This window comes from Marmota monax, unplaced genomic scaffold, assembly GCF_021218885.2.
Source record: "Marmota monax isolate L192 unplaced genomic scaffold, Marmota_monax_Labrador192_F-V1.1 WCK01_AAM20220418_F8-fsc00057, whole genome shotgun sequence".
NCBI classification, from domain to species: Eukaryota; Metazoa; Chordata; class Mammalia; order Rodentia; family Sciuridae; genus Marmota; species Marmota monax.
The window spans coordinates 8,746,264-8,762,450 of NW_026693933.1; the positions used below are offsets into that span (position 1 = coordinate 8,746,264).

General features: G+C 35.8%; 1 protein-coding gene across 2 annotated transcripts in view; it reads right to left on the minus strand.

Annotated features, from left to right (window-relative positions):
• Hycc1 (hyccin PI4KA lipid kinase complex subunit 1) overlaps positions 1-14,758 on the minus strand; it is a 73,767-nt gene extending 59,009 nt beyond the window's left edge. For both annotated transcript variants that reach the window (XM_046463536.2, XM_046463538.2), the window contains exon 1: positions 14,562-14,758. The gene's annotated coding sequence lies outside the window, so the exon portion shown is untranslated. The remainder of the gene's footprint in view (positions 1-14,561) is intronic.
• Between the last annotated feature and the right edge of the window lie 1,429 nt (positions 14,759-16,187).

Consider the following 16,187-nt stretch of genomic DNA (forward strand, 5'->3'; position numbering starts at 1 on the left):
ACTAGGCATGTTACTACCATACTAATCTTCCTGAAACACCACTCTTATCCTGAATATATCATCAAGATCAATGAGATCTTTCACTGCAAACTTGCCCTGTAACATGGCCATAATCCAAATTTCACTTATCATAATCTTCAAAATACAATAGGTCATTCCAACTTCTATGTGCTTCCCATTCTGGCTTCCTTTTTCTCCTCTGCTTTTTACAGACTACCCAGGAAAAACTCAGCTCATACCAATGAGTTATATGGGTTGCCAAGGCAAACTGTCAGGAGAGAACTATGGCACTGCATCTGTGAGCCACAATAGCATCATCTGATGGTTTAAAGATTTATTGATGGATGTAGATAACCTTGACTTAGAAAATCTTCCATTATCATTTTTAGAAATTCTAGAATCTATTCATTTAGGCACTTCATTAAATATCACAAGTGAATTATTTTAAATGTAGTAGGTAGAAATCTGTAAGAGCAATTATTGACTGAAATAATATTTTCCAAAATGTTTGTATCATCTTTTACAAAATACAAGGATAGCTATATTAAATGATTCAAGTATTGCCTCCGTAAGTCAAAGTCCATTTAACCCTGACAACTAATACATACATTATAAAGTCTATGATGACAGATTTGAGATTGCTACAAAAATTTGAACTTTAAAAATTATCTCAACAGCATTTATTGACATGATTATTGTACAATTGCATGGTAAATAGCATAGGGATAAGGAATGCTTTTAACATACAGACCAAGATCTCAAGTTGACACATTTGTTTTCTATCCTTCAAGTTCATACTATTTATTAGACTATAGGCTCGATAGGTGGAAACAAAGGAGAATAGAACTAGGCAAAAACAGACATAGACTGGGAGGTCATGTTAAGATATAATGCATTCAACATTTTTATGTACACAAAAGTCAATACTCCTATCTATTTAAACTGAAACATTAATAATTCAATAAGCCATTGAGTGCTTAGAGAGTATAATGCAAAGTGATTCTATTACTTCGCACAAATGGCAAAAGAACAGTAAAATATGGTCTATGTCCTTAAGGAGCATATAATCCAGATGGCAAAAGAAGAGAATGGAATAAATGAGGAGAAAAATGAAACAAGGTAGCACCCTACATTTTCCAGATGAATAATTACAAGTGTTAGTGTCATGATAAAATTATAAGAACTACACAAAATCATTAATGTAGAATTTAAATGCAGGTTCTGCTTAACTATGCAACTATAAAACAATCGCAAAATTTCTGTTGCGAAAAAAAATAAAGCAAACAAAAAACTGATCACTTTGGTAGAATACATATCTTCTATATCCTCTAATATTTTTGGTCATCAGAGTTCTTTTTTAATTGCTATACTTAAATCTTTACCATGTAATTGAAAGAAATGTTCAACCTTCTCACTGTTGCTATCATGTACTTTAGAAAAAAAAAGTTAGTTGTGCATTATTTTGAATATTTTTCTATGCTACAAAAATAGCAATTCTCAAAACTTTACTCTTAAAAATTATTGAAAGCATCAGTTTATACCCAAAGGACCCACAATCAGCATACTACAATGACACAGCCATATCAGTTTTTATAGCAGCTCAACTCACAAATAGCTAAACTATGGAACCAATCTAGGTGCCCTTCAACAGATGAATGGATATCACAGGGTGACCAACATCTCTGCTAGGGAATTCTTGCCTGCTCAGACGAATAAACCTCCTGAGAAATTAAAGTCTAGAATAATTAGTGAAGAACAAAAAACAAAGAGTCGGAAAGAATAGTTTTAAGGAGCTGGACCCCCTGATAGGTCCAGTCCACATAGGATCTGGAGCTACACAATTAGAAAATGGCTCCCTTGGTTTATTTAAGGGAGTACATCAAAGGTAGGGGTAAGGTTTCAGGGATGGAGTCTTACTTCCTGACATCTTGCAGTCAGCAGGTTGATTGGCATCTTAGCAGGTCAACCCCATCTCCAGTGCTGTGTGGGATGTGGCAAAGCTTGAATAGGGTTCACAATGTGTCTGGGCAGTCTTCCACAGAGGAAATGTCCACTAGAAGTTCCCTGACACCAGAATTCCCTATTCATTAGGCTACAATGCACAACAGTCCATACGTAACTCCAACAAGTAGCTCCCAACAAATGGATAAAGAAAATGTGGTATATATACACAATGGAATATTACTCAGCCTTAAAGAAGAATGAAATTATGGCATTTGCCAGTAAATGGATGGAACTGGAGAATATCATGCTAAGTGAAATAAGCAAATCCCCCCCAAAAATCAAAGGCTGAATGTTTTCTCTGATAGGCAAATGCTAATTCACAATAAGGGGAGGGGATGGTTAGAGAAGAATGGAAGTACTTTGAATTAGGCAAAGGAAAATGAAGATGGGTAGGAAGAATAGTAAAATGAATTGGACATTAATACCTTAGGTACATATATGACTACACGACCAGTGTATACATCATATACAACCAGAAGAATGAGAAATTATACTCCATTTATGTATATGTGTCAAAATGCTTTCTACTGTCATATATAACTAATAAGAACAAATTTAAAAAGTAAAAATAAAATTATTGAGAATTTTGAAGAGCTTTTGGTTATGATAGTTATACTTACTAAGTTTTATCATATTTGGAATTTTTAAAGGCAAAGTTTTAAATATAAATTCATTTAAAAATAACAATGATAAATGTATTATGTGTCAACACAAATAACATTGTTATTTAAAAATAATGATTTCCTAAACAACAAAAATTATTGAGATGAGTAGCATTATTTCACATTTTTGCAAATTTCTTTAATATCGTGTCTTAATATAAGACATTTAGATTCTCACAATTGCTTTGGAATTTAAACTAATATGATTATTTTGTTTTGATTGAATATATACATGCACACAAACACACACACGAATGAAATATATATAGCAAAAATATGTATAGCAAAGCACTGTGGCACGTGAATATAATCCTAGCAGCTCAAGAGGCTGAGCAGGAGGATTACAAGTTCAAAGTCAGCCTCAACAACTTAGTGAGGCCCTAAGCAACTTAGAGACACCCTGTCTCCAAATTAAAAAAAACTAACAAACAAAAAGGGCTAGAGATATGGTTCAGTGGTTTAGTGGACTTGGGTTCAATCCCTGGTACCAAAAGAAATACATAAATGGCATACTGGGCATACTGATGGCAGTTAGACTGCAAACTACAGAGTCTATAGAAAGAACATAATAGGGTACTGAATTAAAATCTTCACAGTTAGATCCAGTACTGTCACTTGTTTGCATCTCATTTTGAGGAAATTCTTGGTTTTAGTATTTTCCTCAGTTGGAATGAAGGGAAAGAAATGGGATTTTAAAAAAATTATACTAGTATGGGAATGGGGTATTGCTCAGTGGTAGCATGTGCTCAGCATATATGAGGCCCTAAATTCAATCCCAAGAAAGAAAGTAGAGAGCAAGAGAAGAGAGAAAGGAAGAAAAGTATATCACTGTTATTTACCATAGTGCCCACTTACCAGTAGCAAGGATGCTCCAAACACATACAAGTTTGACTGAAGTTTAAATGCCAAAATTAGACAAAAATTCTCACATCTTTATAAATTGGAGCTCTCTTGTCTATTTTTCTTTGCTTTATGACAAACATATCCCCACCCACCCCTGGACTAGACTTTTATCCCACTATCTAGTTAATTAAGTTTACCCTACTTTCAGAACTCCAGTAAACTACCTCCAAATAATGAAAGAACAACTGTTTTATTTTTCGCATATATTCAAAACTATCTCTTTCAGCAAAGTATCTCAAAACACTATAAAAGAAATGACTAAATACAGCACTATTTGATATATGACTCAATTTTTAAATGTCAAGGAGAAATAAAGGGTAAAAATTGCATACATACTTAGCATGTAATGAAAAAATTTTGAAAATGTCCATAGCAACTCAGTATGACTGGCTGATGATTACAGGGTGTGGCAATTACCAAAGTAATGTGTATGAGCCCAAAGGTACTCCTTTACCCCTGTTTCACTATACTGCAGACAGAACAATGTTACTAATATTATGCATAAGCAATAAGCATAAATTAACATCATATTTAAAATATTTTACTCAATCTTCTTCCATTTTCTACTTTGAAAAAGCAACCAAGTCTATTAGCAGAGGTTCTTGAACACTTAAGAAAACAACCCATTCTCTTCCTTGTGAGCATTTTTCCCTATCTTCTTTCTCTTCTAATAAATTTTGCTATACTTAAAAAAAAAAAAAAAAAACTTAAAGTCCCATAAATACTTTGGCCTTGCCAAACCAAATAAATCCAATAAAACTAAATATTAACCAGCTGCTTGCCACTGTATTGGGAGAAATTTGAAAGGAGGAAAGTAATTATTACTGTCTCCATTAAACTATCCAAATTTCTCTCTCTCCCAGGGGAAATAGTAAAAAGTCTTGAGGTTTTGGCATTAAGTTTAGCAATCTGTTATTTGGGAATAGGCAAATTAAGGGTATTTGAGGTTTTGCTACATCCAAGCATACAAGCCATCTACATTAGTTTGCTAGGGCTGCAATAAGAAAGTACCACAGACAGAGTGGATGAAGCACAGAAATTGATGTTCTCATAGTTCTGGAGGCCAGGAGATGTCAGCAAGGTAGATTCCTTCTAAGAGCTATGAGAAAAGGATCTGTTTCAGGCCTTTCTCCTTGGCTTATGCTTGGCTATCTTTCCCCCCATGACTTCACCCTGTCTTCCTCTGTCTTTCCTAACTGTCCTGTTCTTTTAAGGACACCAGTCATTTTGGATTAGGGACCACCCTAAAGCCCTCATTTTAACTTCATTACCTCTGTAAAGACCCTACTTCCAAACAGAGTTATGGTATGAGGTACTAGGGGTTAGGACTCCCAACACATTTATTTTGAAGGGGACACAACCCATACAAGCACCAATGATACGATCACCTAGGACCCAGCCATGAATCTGGCTCTTTTTTTCTTGTACTAAACATGCTTAAATATCAACCACTTATTCATAAGCTACTAACATGTCTACTCTGCCCTTGATGCTAGGTTTACAAAATGAATATGACATAGTAGCTGACTTAAGGGATTCATGGTCTATTAAAGGGGACAAGTAAACCTAAAACACAGGAGAAGGAAGCACCCCTGAATCTTTTTTGAAATAATCAAGATAAATCAAGGTATAAGCAATAAAGTAAAATAATAAAAATAAATGCTCTGAGGAAAATGAGGAGGAACATAAAAGAAAACACAAAACAAATATTATGTTTCAATTATTTTGCTATCATTTTGCTTTTAAAGAGGGTAAATCCCCTCTTTACTCTCTCTTCCGCAAACATAAAAGTATACAGAAATACACTTTCCAAAGCACAGCTCTACTTTAATTCCTTAAAGCTTTTTACGTTCTAAGTAGCAGTTTTCCCTACTGCAATTTTGGGGACAAAGGAAGAGAGAAATGTCAAGAGAACCAAATTCCAATTAACTTGTGGGTTGATGTTTTAGCATGAGTCATTGCCTTTAATAAGCTGGAATGAGACTCTCAACCATTAAAGAAGTCTGACAGTTGAGACCCAGATGTTCAATAGAAAATGGGGGGCAAAGAGGGAGGTGCAAGGAGAAAATGCAAGAAAATGTGGTTGATGGTAGTAAAGTCTCCTGAGAGGGCATCAGAATAAAAGCAACAAATCTTGACTATGCAAAATTCTATTTGATTCTTCCCAACCAGAAACTTAGTGGATCTTATTCATGTAGTTGTTTTTCTTGGTTTAAAAAGATCACAGTAAGCAAAGCAGAAATAAATAGTTCAGTATAATCACCCTTGTTTGTATTACCTGGGATAGAAGCCGATTTGTTTTAGCAAAGACTGAATAATAAAATTATTTTTCAATAATATCAAGTCTTATACTAATATAACAAATGTACACTATAAATTGCTTTATAGCTGAATATGAAACTAAAATTGGTATGGCAAAAAAAAATTCTATCTTGGTTCCTCCCAAAGTATGTAAAAGTGCTATAAGAATGTTTAGATCCCTAAAGTATTTTAAGCATTTCTTTTTCCATTATGCATTGCTTCTGAAGAAAGGGTTTATTCCAAAAAAAAAAAACAAACCCAAACATTTGCTTGGACCCTTCTACTAGTAATTCATTCCAGATTGATGGAATCAAAATTCAATACTTCACCTTATATTACAATAAACTCTCTGGAGCTTTATAATCTGGTGATATGAAGAATATATCCTCTGATTACTATCTTGTGACCAATTCAATAAGACTGTCATGAAGAGGCTGACCTTTTTTATGAGAAATTCTACAATATATTTATATCTCTCATGGTGAAAACAAGTTTCATTCTTATTTATATATTCTTTCTTGACCTATCCTTTCTTTCCTTTCAACCTTATTATCATTATTATAAGTAAAAAAAGTATTAAAGAACATTTTATCTAAAAATAACAGCAATTATTAAAAATTAGATATTAGTATATACAAAAGGTTATTAATAGGATTCCTTTTATAAAACAATTTAAATTAAAAAATACAGTTAACACAAATTATCACAAGCATACTTGAAATTTTTCCCATTCTTTCCTGTAAGAAGAGGCGTCATACCTTATATTCCTCTTACAACATTCAATAAACAGAAAGCACATGGCATAACAAAATTAATGCCAACTTCAGAGACAAAAAAAATGACACCTCAGCAAGTTACTTAACTTTCTGAGTCTCTTCTTCCTCAACTATGAAAGGTGGAGGGTAACTTATACCAAATGAAAATGTTTTAGAGATTAAAAATAATACAAATAAAGCACCAGCATATAGTAGATATTTAACAAAAGATAGCTCAAATTATCACTAACAGAGTATTTATCATTTGGACAACTGAGAATTTATTTCAGGAGATTACAGTTCCAAAAAGAGGGGTCCAAGAGGGGGGTTTCATCAGATTCCAGTACCTTTATTCTTCACTGATTAACCCTTTATCTCCAATGGCTCACCATCAACCTATTCCTTAACGTACTTTATAACATAAACTGGATTTTCATCATATATTCTCCATGACCTTATAAACAAATCTATCAGCTCTTTCTCAATGCTCATTCTTTCTCTTTAACTTTGTAACAAGTGTCTTCCCTGCTGAAACTCTGCTTCTTGACTTCACTTACTTCAATCTTCTTGTTCCATCACCCATGTAACCATTTCCCAAATTTTGAACACTTCTTTAACAGTCTGTTTGATTTGCACATTCTAGTTGATGATGCCTTATCTTATATTCCTTATACCTTATATCCTCTTACAACATCATACCTTATATTCCTCTTACAACATTCAATAAACAGAAAGCATATGGTCTCTCATTTCTAAACTACTATAGCCATTCTCTGTCCCCCATTTCTAAACTACTTTACCATCCTCTCCATTTCCTTACCAGGACCCACTTGAAGTTTCCTAATTTCACAAAATGGTCCCTTCCTCTTCTCAACTACTCAAGTATGCACTGCGTTAGGCACTGTGTTGTGTCTCTGCCACAATAATATCCATTGACTAAAAAAATCAGCAGAAACTTTGAAATTCAGATCAAACAGGAATAGATATGTCCAGAAAGTTCCAAGAGGCCAAAAGGACAACTTTTTATATCTCCAATGGAAGGAGATGGGAGTACTGTTTATGTATTGATTAGACCCAGGACCCTAAATGAATTAATTAAACAATGTATATTTTAAAAGTGAAAAGACAAAAGAGTTCAATTAGATAAAAATGGAGTTTGTAAATGTTGCCCAATTTAAGCACTTTTAAGGCTTACATTATTCTCTTAAATTTCCAAGCCTATGTATCACTCTATACAAAAGTAAATGTATATCTTTCCATAGCTGAAAACTAAAATAATTTGCATAGTACAGTTTTAGAAATCACATATAATATTTTCATTAAGTCAAGTACAATGACTGAATGAATCCTTATGCACATATAGGAGAAAGAAACTTATGTTCATCAGCTAACCAAAAGGCTTTTTGTTCAAAAATGCACACCAAACAAATATTACTTACCAGTTACTAAATGCTACCCTGTTACAAGAGTCAAAAACAATAAATGTTTGAACTACAATAAAAAAAAATACTATGTTTCCAAAACTCCTCTATCTCTTCTATATGATACATTTAACATAACATTCTTTACAACATACAAACAGGATTCAGGAATGCAAATTAATCTTGAAGACCTTCAAGTTGAAATGTGAATTAAGTATATTATGCAAATATCAATTTTAAGTTTCTCCATCTCACCCAACCCCACTCCAGGGTCATTTACTTTAACTTTATTAGGCTATATTTATTAAAATAGCAGATGTGAATTCATCACAGAACTGACTAGTAATAATTATAATGGGGTTACCAAAATTTGAAACAAATTGTGCAAAAGAAAAACTTTAAAATGCTCAAATAAATAATTAAATTTACTTATCAAGTATAAGAAGTGAGAGAAGTGTCATAGAAAAAAATTAAAGAAATTGATTTTCAAATAGAATGGCATCATATAGAAATTGAGTTTAAATTGTCTGTACTCTACCACTAACAAGGTGTTGATTTGAACAAGACTTAATCTGTACAATAAGAATAATAATTCTTACTTCATAAAATTAAATAATTAAATGAAATTAATTATGCAAAATATTCTATAGTACTTAACCACATATTAGAATTCAATAAAGTATATTAAAGACCTAGATAATTTTACAGGTAAACTACTTCAATCCTTCCAAGGAAGAGATTAATTGATTAATTGCCAGAGGATACAGAAAAGATGGATAGCTTTCTCTCCCCGCCAAACCTAGCATATTCAAAAACCAAAATGTTAAAAGCAAAATATAAAGGATATTTACTATATCACTCTTATACAGCAAATCAAATATAGCATTACTTTTAAAAGACAAGATATTATCAAGTGACCTTTATCCTAATTTGGTGAAATATATTGAAAATTTTCTAATACAACTCATTAACCAATAGGTAAAAGAACAAAACCACATTATCATCTCAATGTAGTGTGAGAGAGTTTGATCAAATTTAACATCTATCTCGGTTCCAGAAACGGGAAGGGAGGGGGATAGAAGAGTATTTTCTCAACATGCCATAAATAAAAATTATGAATTCACAACTGTGAAACCCTAAAGTAATTCTCATTTAAATGAGAAATGAGCCAACAATGCTCACTATTTATTACTATAATTTAATGGTATTCTAGAAGTTCTGATCAATGCAACAAAAGAATTTATTATTGACAAGAAGACCAAATGATAATCATTTATAAATGGAATAAATGAGTTATTACAAAACCCATTACATGGGTAATGGTTAGCTAACTACTATCTCTTCATTCAGAATTATTGGAAAGAGCATAAATTTGCAAAAATTAATATGGTAATTAGACAAACTATGGTAAATCCATATGCTGGAATATTATACACACATTTTAAATTAATGTTATGTTGTAAAAAATAATATTTTATTGACGTGAGTAAGCATTCACAACCTGTTAAGGGAACATAAGCTGGTGAAAAAGCAGCACATAAAAACATTTTTATTTATTTATTTATTTTTTATTAGCTACACATGACATTACAATGATCTTGGCAATTTATACATTTGAATCAATTGGGGTATAAATTCTCATTTTTCTGATTGTACAGATAGCAGATTGTGTTTGTTTGTTTTTTTTTTTACTGTAAATACCCATTCCAAAAGACCTATAAGGATATTAATAATAAGTATCTCTGGATGATGGCAGGTAAATGATAAACATTACTTATCATTTGGAAAATATTAAATAAATATTTACTTATCATTTAGAAAATTCATGAATGCATAATAATATTATCATTTATCATTGTCCTTGTCCTACAATGACATTAGTAATTAGGAAAATATAGAACATTTATGATATTCTTGTGACCATAGGGACAATTATATCTAAAATCATGCTAACATTGATTCTTCCATTGTTTTAAGCTACATTTTAATCGCTATGAAGAAATTTTCAGAGTTCTAGAAGACAATCAGACAAAATACTTCACTCCAACTTTACTTATAATCAAATACAATGCCAAATAATATTCAGATATTAGCCATACTATTCTCATTCCCCTGCAAAAGATAAGATTCAAGAGTGAGGAACAAGTTCTGGACCTCGATATCCAAATCCTGAACTAGAAATTGTAAAAAGAAAATGAAAGTGGTGGGGAAACTTATGTATTATCTTCCTCAGGTGAAGAACGAGGGTCTTTGACAACTAATCTCAACTCTTCTCTGTCTCATTTTGGAGACAGAGGAATAATTTTCTCTCCAATGATTTATAAGGCAATATCCAAAGGGCAAGCACACAGGATTTCTTTTGAGTAAAGATGCTTTAAACAGGAAATTGTCAAGTGTGAAATGTTCCCTTTCCTCTGGGCAGATATGCAGCCTAAGAGAAGGCCAAAAAGACTCTGGCAGTACTTGATTCTCAGTAATAAGCAATTGACAAACTGTTGATTCCATCTGCTCTCCTCCAAAAAAAAAAAAAAAAAGACAAAGCATTCCACAGTAGTGCCAGGGGTCTCAGGCTTCATGCAAGGGGCTTTTCTAAGTGTATCCATTTTGACAATATTAAGATGCTCTCAAATATTTTTGAGTACCTGAGAAATACTACATAGACCCAATATTGACACTATACAACAACAATGCTGGTAATAAAGGAATATACTATCTTTAACACAATTTTGTTGTTGTTGTTGTTGTTAGAGATGTTTTTTCCAGAATTTCTTACTGGCCAAGGCTCTGAATTCCTTCCATTTCTATTTCCTCAAGGACTTAGTTCCAATAATCATCTCAACTTGCCTGCATCTCTTACCTTCTAGTCTCTACTTTGACTTTTCTTATGTGTGTAAACAAATAAATATAACCTTCCTTCAACCTCTGTTCTTAGGCAGTAGTTTTCAACCATGTCTGCAAATTGAAATTATCTAGGGAACTTTTTTTAAAAAAATGCAAGTAATCTGACAGGAAGTGGATCACTGGCTTCCTTGGATGAGAGGGAAAGATTATGAAGGCATATGAGCAAACTTAGGAAGGTGATGGATATGTTCATTATTGTGATAGTGATTATAGTTTTACAGTTGTAAATGTGTCAAGCATTAAATTGCATAGCTTAAATATGTGTAGTTTATTATATACCAATTTACTTCAAAAAGCTCTTGTTTAAATAAATACCAATGTCTGGGTCCTATCTTGATCTCAGTGGAAGGTATAAGACTCCTTCTGGCAATCAAAATTCTCAAAATCCCAGGATATTGCCAGGCATGGCTATACATGCCTATAATCCCACAATTTGGGTGTCTGAGTCAGGAGGATTGCAAAAGTGTGAGGCCAGCCTGGACAACTCAACAAGACCCTATCTCAAGATAACATAAAAGAGGGCTAGGGATATAGCTCAGTAGTATAGCACCCCTGAGTTCAATCCCCAGAACTGGAGGGTGGGGAGGAAGATGGCAAATGTGTAGTCAATTTCAAAAACCACTGCTCTACAGCTATTATTTTCTCCTTTCTTCACTTTATTCTTCCTGAAAAGCCTCAAACACATCCACTTTGTCACTATCCATTCTTTTTCAACCTTCTGAAGCTTGGTTTCTGAACCAACCACCTCTCAGCTAACATGTACTTGAAGAAGTTACTTCTGAACTCCTGACAAAGTCACTGGTCACTGGGTCCTCTTCTTATACACCACTTCACAGCATTTAAAATTATTGACTTGTTCCTACTCCATTTGAAAATATCTCTACCCTGAGCATCTCTCCTGCTGCTCCTCCTATTTTTCTAACTACCACTCCTCTATTTCTTTCAGACTATTCTACTTGTTTCTGCTATCTATCAGAGTATGTGCTCTGGCTGCTATTTTTATCATGCTGAAGGCTTTCCCTGAGTCATTTCTACAAAACCAAATCAATACAGCTTCAATTCAACCCCAAATCTTCTCTCCAATCCTGATTCCCTTTATAAATTCCACATCCATAGACCTAAACATCTCTCTACATCTTTATCTGCCTGATCCACTCACTGCTTCCTCAAAGTAAAAAAAAAAAAAAAAAAATAGAATCTATCATCTTTCTTCAATGTATGTGCTCCTCATTTCCTATCAATGAAACCAGTTCAAATCCTCATAGTCTTTATTCCTCCCCTTTTCTTCCTATTAGATTCTACCTCACTAAGCCAGAGTGAGGGTATAAAATACAAATCTAATAAAGAATTTCTCATTCATCACTTTCAAGCCAGTCTCTTTAGCTAAGAGTAGAATGCCCTGGCCTGACCCTCTACCACCCTCACTACCTTATCTTCTGCCATTTGCTTACTACCCCTTCATCAAGCCATGTCAATATCAATGTTATTGACTTTGTCAACAATGTTAATTGACATTGACCTGTCACCATCAATGACTTATCTAACTGCCAAGGTTTTTCATACCTCCTTGCCTTCTCACTCATTATACTTCTTTGAAAGCTAGTTACTCACCTCTCATGATCAACACTGAGCTGCATGTTTCCAACTTCACCTACAACCAAAGTGAGTTGGCCATCTTCTACACAAGCTCCCTTACTACACCAGGCAACCTCTATTCATAGTTATTACATGGTATTATAAATGTTGCTCTACTGTAATATTACTAATATCTTATACATTAGACAGTAAATTCCATGAGGACAAAAACTATGACATTCATCTCTGTACTCCTAGTAACTATTCAGCTTGGAGTAATGCAAAGTAAATTTATTTTGACATAATTTAATTATACAAAATGTCTTTAATACTAAAAAATTTTAAAGATTTTTTTAGGATTCACTATAAAATAAATATTAGGAAATAGAATGTTGAAAAACAGAGTTGACTGAAATGTATTTCAATTTATTGTCAAAACCACACCTCTAAAAACCACAACCAAGAGCAGATTTTATAAAACAGAAATACAACAACAACAAAAAAGCACATCAGGGACACCACACAGGCCTAGCCCATCTCTCATCATGTATCCACACCAAAGTACTGTTCAGGGATCTTCTAGTCCCTCTATGGTAATAATTTTAATAAATCAAATAAGGATAAAATGAGCCAAGTCTAAATGTGTTTTCTAACTATGTGATGGTTTTCCCCCTTGTCTGTTTATGATTTGAATATCTGACTGAAATCACTCTTGATCAAGCAGATCCTAAGGATATATTTTTCATTCTTGCCTGAAATTCAGGAGTACTAATATTCATTTTTAAACCTTAAAATGTATTGACCTATAGGGAGGGGGGGAAATACTTATAAATGATGACTTTGGATGTAGAATGTTCTTATGGAAAACAAACCTCCCAGAACTACCATATTGACTCAAGGTTACACAAATCCTTATGCCTTAAAGTAGACAAAATTTTTAAAACCTCAAACTGTAAAGTATTCCATGAACCAAAGAGTTAGCATACCTGCTCTAAAAGCTACTGTGTAATCCAAAGGACAAATAATTTGCAAAAGGACTCCTTGGCCCTTCTGCCTGTAGTAGTGCAGTCTCTGAGATAAGTAGTAGCTGCCAGTGCAACACACTCCCCCTACCTGAAGAGTGGAGCCGCTGCTAGGCGTGTGATAGCGTATTTATCAGAGAACCGATTCTGTGCAGCACCAAACCAAGAGGGCAAATTAAAATCTTTCAGGAATGTCTAAACTCTGAAGGTACAAAGCACACACGTGCACGCTGAAGGGTGGCTATCTAGTTTGCTGTAGCGTGCAAAACTTGGGGTCTTTTAATGCAACAATTTTCAGCTAAAACCCGACGATTCTCGAATATGATAAAGTCAGCCTCGGAAGAGAAATAACTCATGGAATGAAGAGGGCAAGGGCTGAAGAGATTTTCGTACATAAATAACCAAGGAAGGAAATGTGGTTGCTTTCTGAACCTTTCTGCCTTGCATGGGACCAAAGATCGAGAGGAGAACGCTGCTTTCAAACAGGAGCGGGGTCTACAGTGACCATTTTGGCAACCAGACTGGCCGAATAGCGGTGGCCTCCCCAGAGTGCAGAGACAGCGTGGGAGGGATAGGAAAGGCGGGAGCATCTCCTGCTGTGAAAAAGAGGCAAGGGGGCTCCCACTTTAGGCCGACTCTGCAGAGGGGGCCGGGGGGCTGCGGCACCCGAGTCACGCCCGGAGGCTGGACCGCTCCCTGCTAGGAAGGAAAGATACTCGAGTTCGCGCGCACAAAGCTGCAGTCTGCCAGGCTTCGGGGGGGCTGCACCCAACTTCGGGGCAAGCAGCGGCCGGCCGCAGCCCACCCATCCTTCCCGGACGCCCCCAGCGCCCAGCGTCGCCTCGCGCTCACCCACCGAGCCTCGCGCGAAGCCGTTACCCCCAACGAAACCGCGGCCCTGGGGACAAAGCCCTGTCCCCTCCCCGCCGCCGCCTCGTCCCGGCTCCTCCCTGACAAAAAAGTTATCGGTCGCCGGCCGCCCTGGGGCCCCGGCGTGGGTCGCTCGGCCAGACTCACCAGAGCAGCTTCCAGAGCTCCAGCTACAGAACCTCGACTTGTGCTGCTCGCAGCGACAACGGCGGCGGCTGCTCTGCTTTCTCCAGAGTAGCAGCACCACCTGCCCCCCTTCCTCCTAGCAGAACGGGTCCGGGAGAGCCATCTTCCCCCTCCTTTCACTGACTGACAACCCAGCCCCGAGAGCCGCCACTGCCGCCAGCCACTCTGACAGGCACTACTAGGGACCCGTCCCCAAGCAGCCAACCACCACCTCCCCACACCAGTTCAGCCTATCGCCGTCCTCCAGGGTGGGACCAGAACAACTTCTCCACCAATGGGAGTCTTCCGCTGCTGGGCTTGGGGCGGGGCCATCAGGTGGGAGGGAGGGCGGCTTGAGTGGGCGTGGTCTGAGCAATGGGTGTGACCGGGGCACTTGGGGGAGATGATTGACTGTAGGGTTTGCGGTGGCCGCTAGGAGATAGCGATCAGTGAAGGTCTCTTAAACTCTGAGCCCTTGGGGTTTATGGTCTTCTCACAGAAAATAAGCCTCACCAGTTGATGTGAACTGTAATCAGATAAGAAAAACAAATTGATATTTTAATTTATTAGTCAAGAGGATACTTTCCAGCAATTCAACACACAAGAATTTATCAAAATCTTATCGGATCCCCTTAGGGGAAAAAGGGTTCGTTTTTTTGCAAAATGCTAATTTAAAACTCTCCCCCACTTCTTGTATCATTGTGTTTGGCCTCAGCCTGAAGTAAATTCCAATATATTTCCCTAAATTGTTTCCATGGACTGTTTTTATTTTCTCTATCTTACCTCCCCTAGCTTCCCCCAAGACACTGCACTAAATATGGTGTATAAGGACTGGAAACCTGACCACATCTGAACCAATTCCTGCATATAGTTCCACCATTTTTTACCTTGCCACATCCCTCTCTAGTCCAATCTAGATTAATTAGAAGGAAAAACAGACCTCCAACCTGGAAGACAGGAAGTCATTCTAGCTTTACACTAGAAATGGGAAGGATTTCTTCAAAAGCACTCAGTGATCTTTTCAAACATGCCAAACACATAAATAATAAGAGGGAGGGGAGGGAAGGGTGTATGGGGGCAGGAAAGATGGGGAAATGAGATGGACATCATTCATTACCCTAGGTACATGTATGACTGCACATATGGTGTGAAGCTACATCGTGTACAACCAGAGAAATGAAAAGTTGTGTGTAGTTGTGTACAATGAACCAAAATTCACTCTGCTGTCATATATATATATATATATATATATATATATATATATATATATAATTAAAATAAATTAATTAAAATATGTCTGGGTATCAAAAGGGTATCAAGCAAGCATTTTCAGGTAATCATTAGAGCAGATTGCTAAAATAGTAAGAATCCCCTCTCCAAGGGCATAGCCAGATTTATAAGAAAATAACACAGAATATAATCATAAGGACACCAGAGCCAGGTTCATGAGCAAAAGAATTCAGGACAAGAAACGATTGGGTTTTAGAAAATCAGAAATCTTCAAAAGGAAGATGATGTTTGAGTTGGAGCTTAAAAGATAAACAGGAGTTTGCCAGAAAAGAAACATAGCAGTCATTTTAGAAAAAGGGAACACCATGTTCAAAGTCG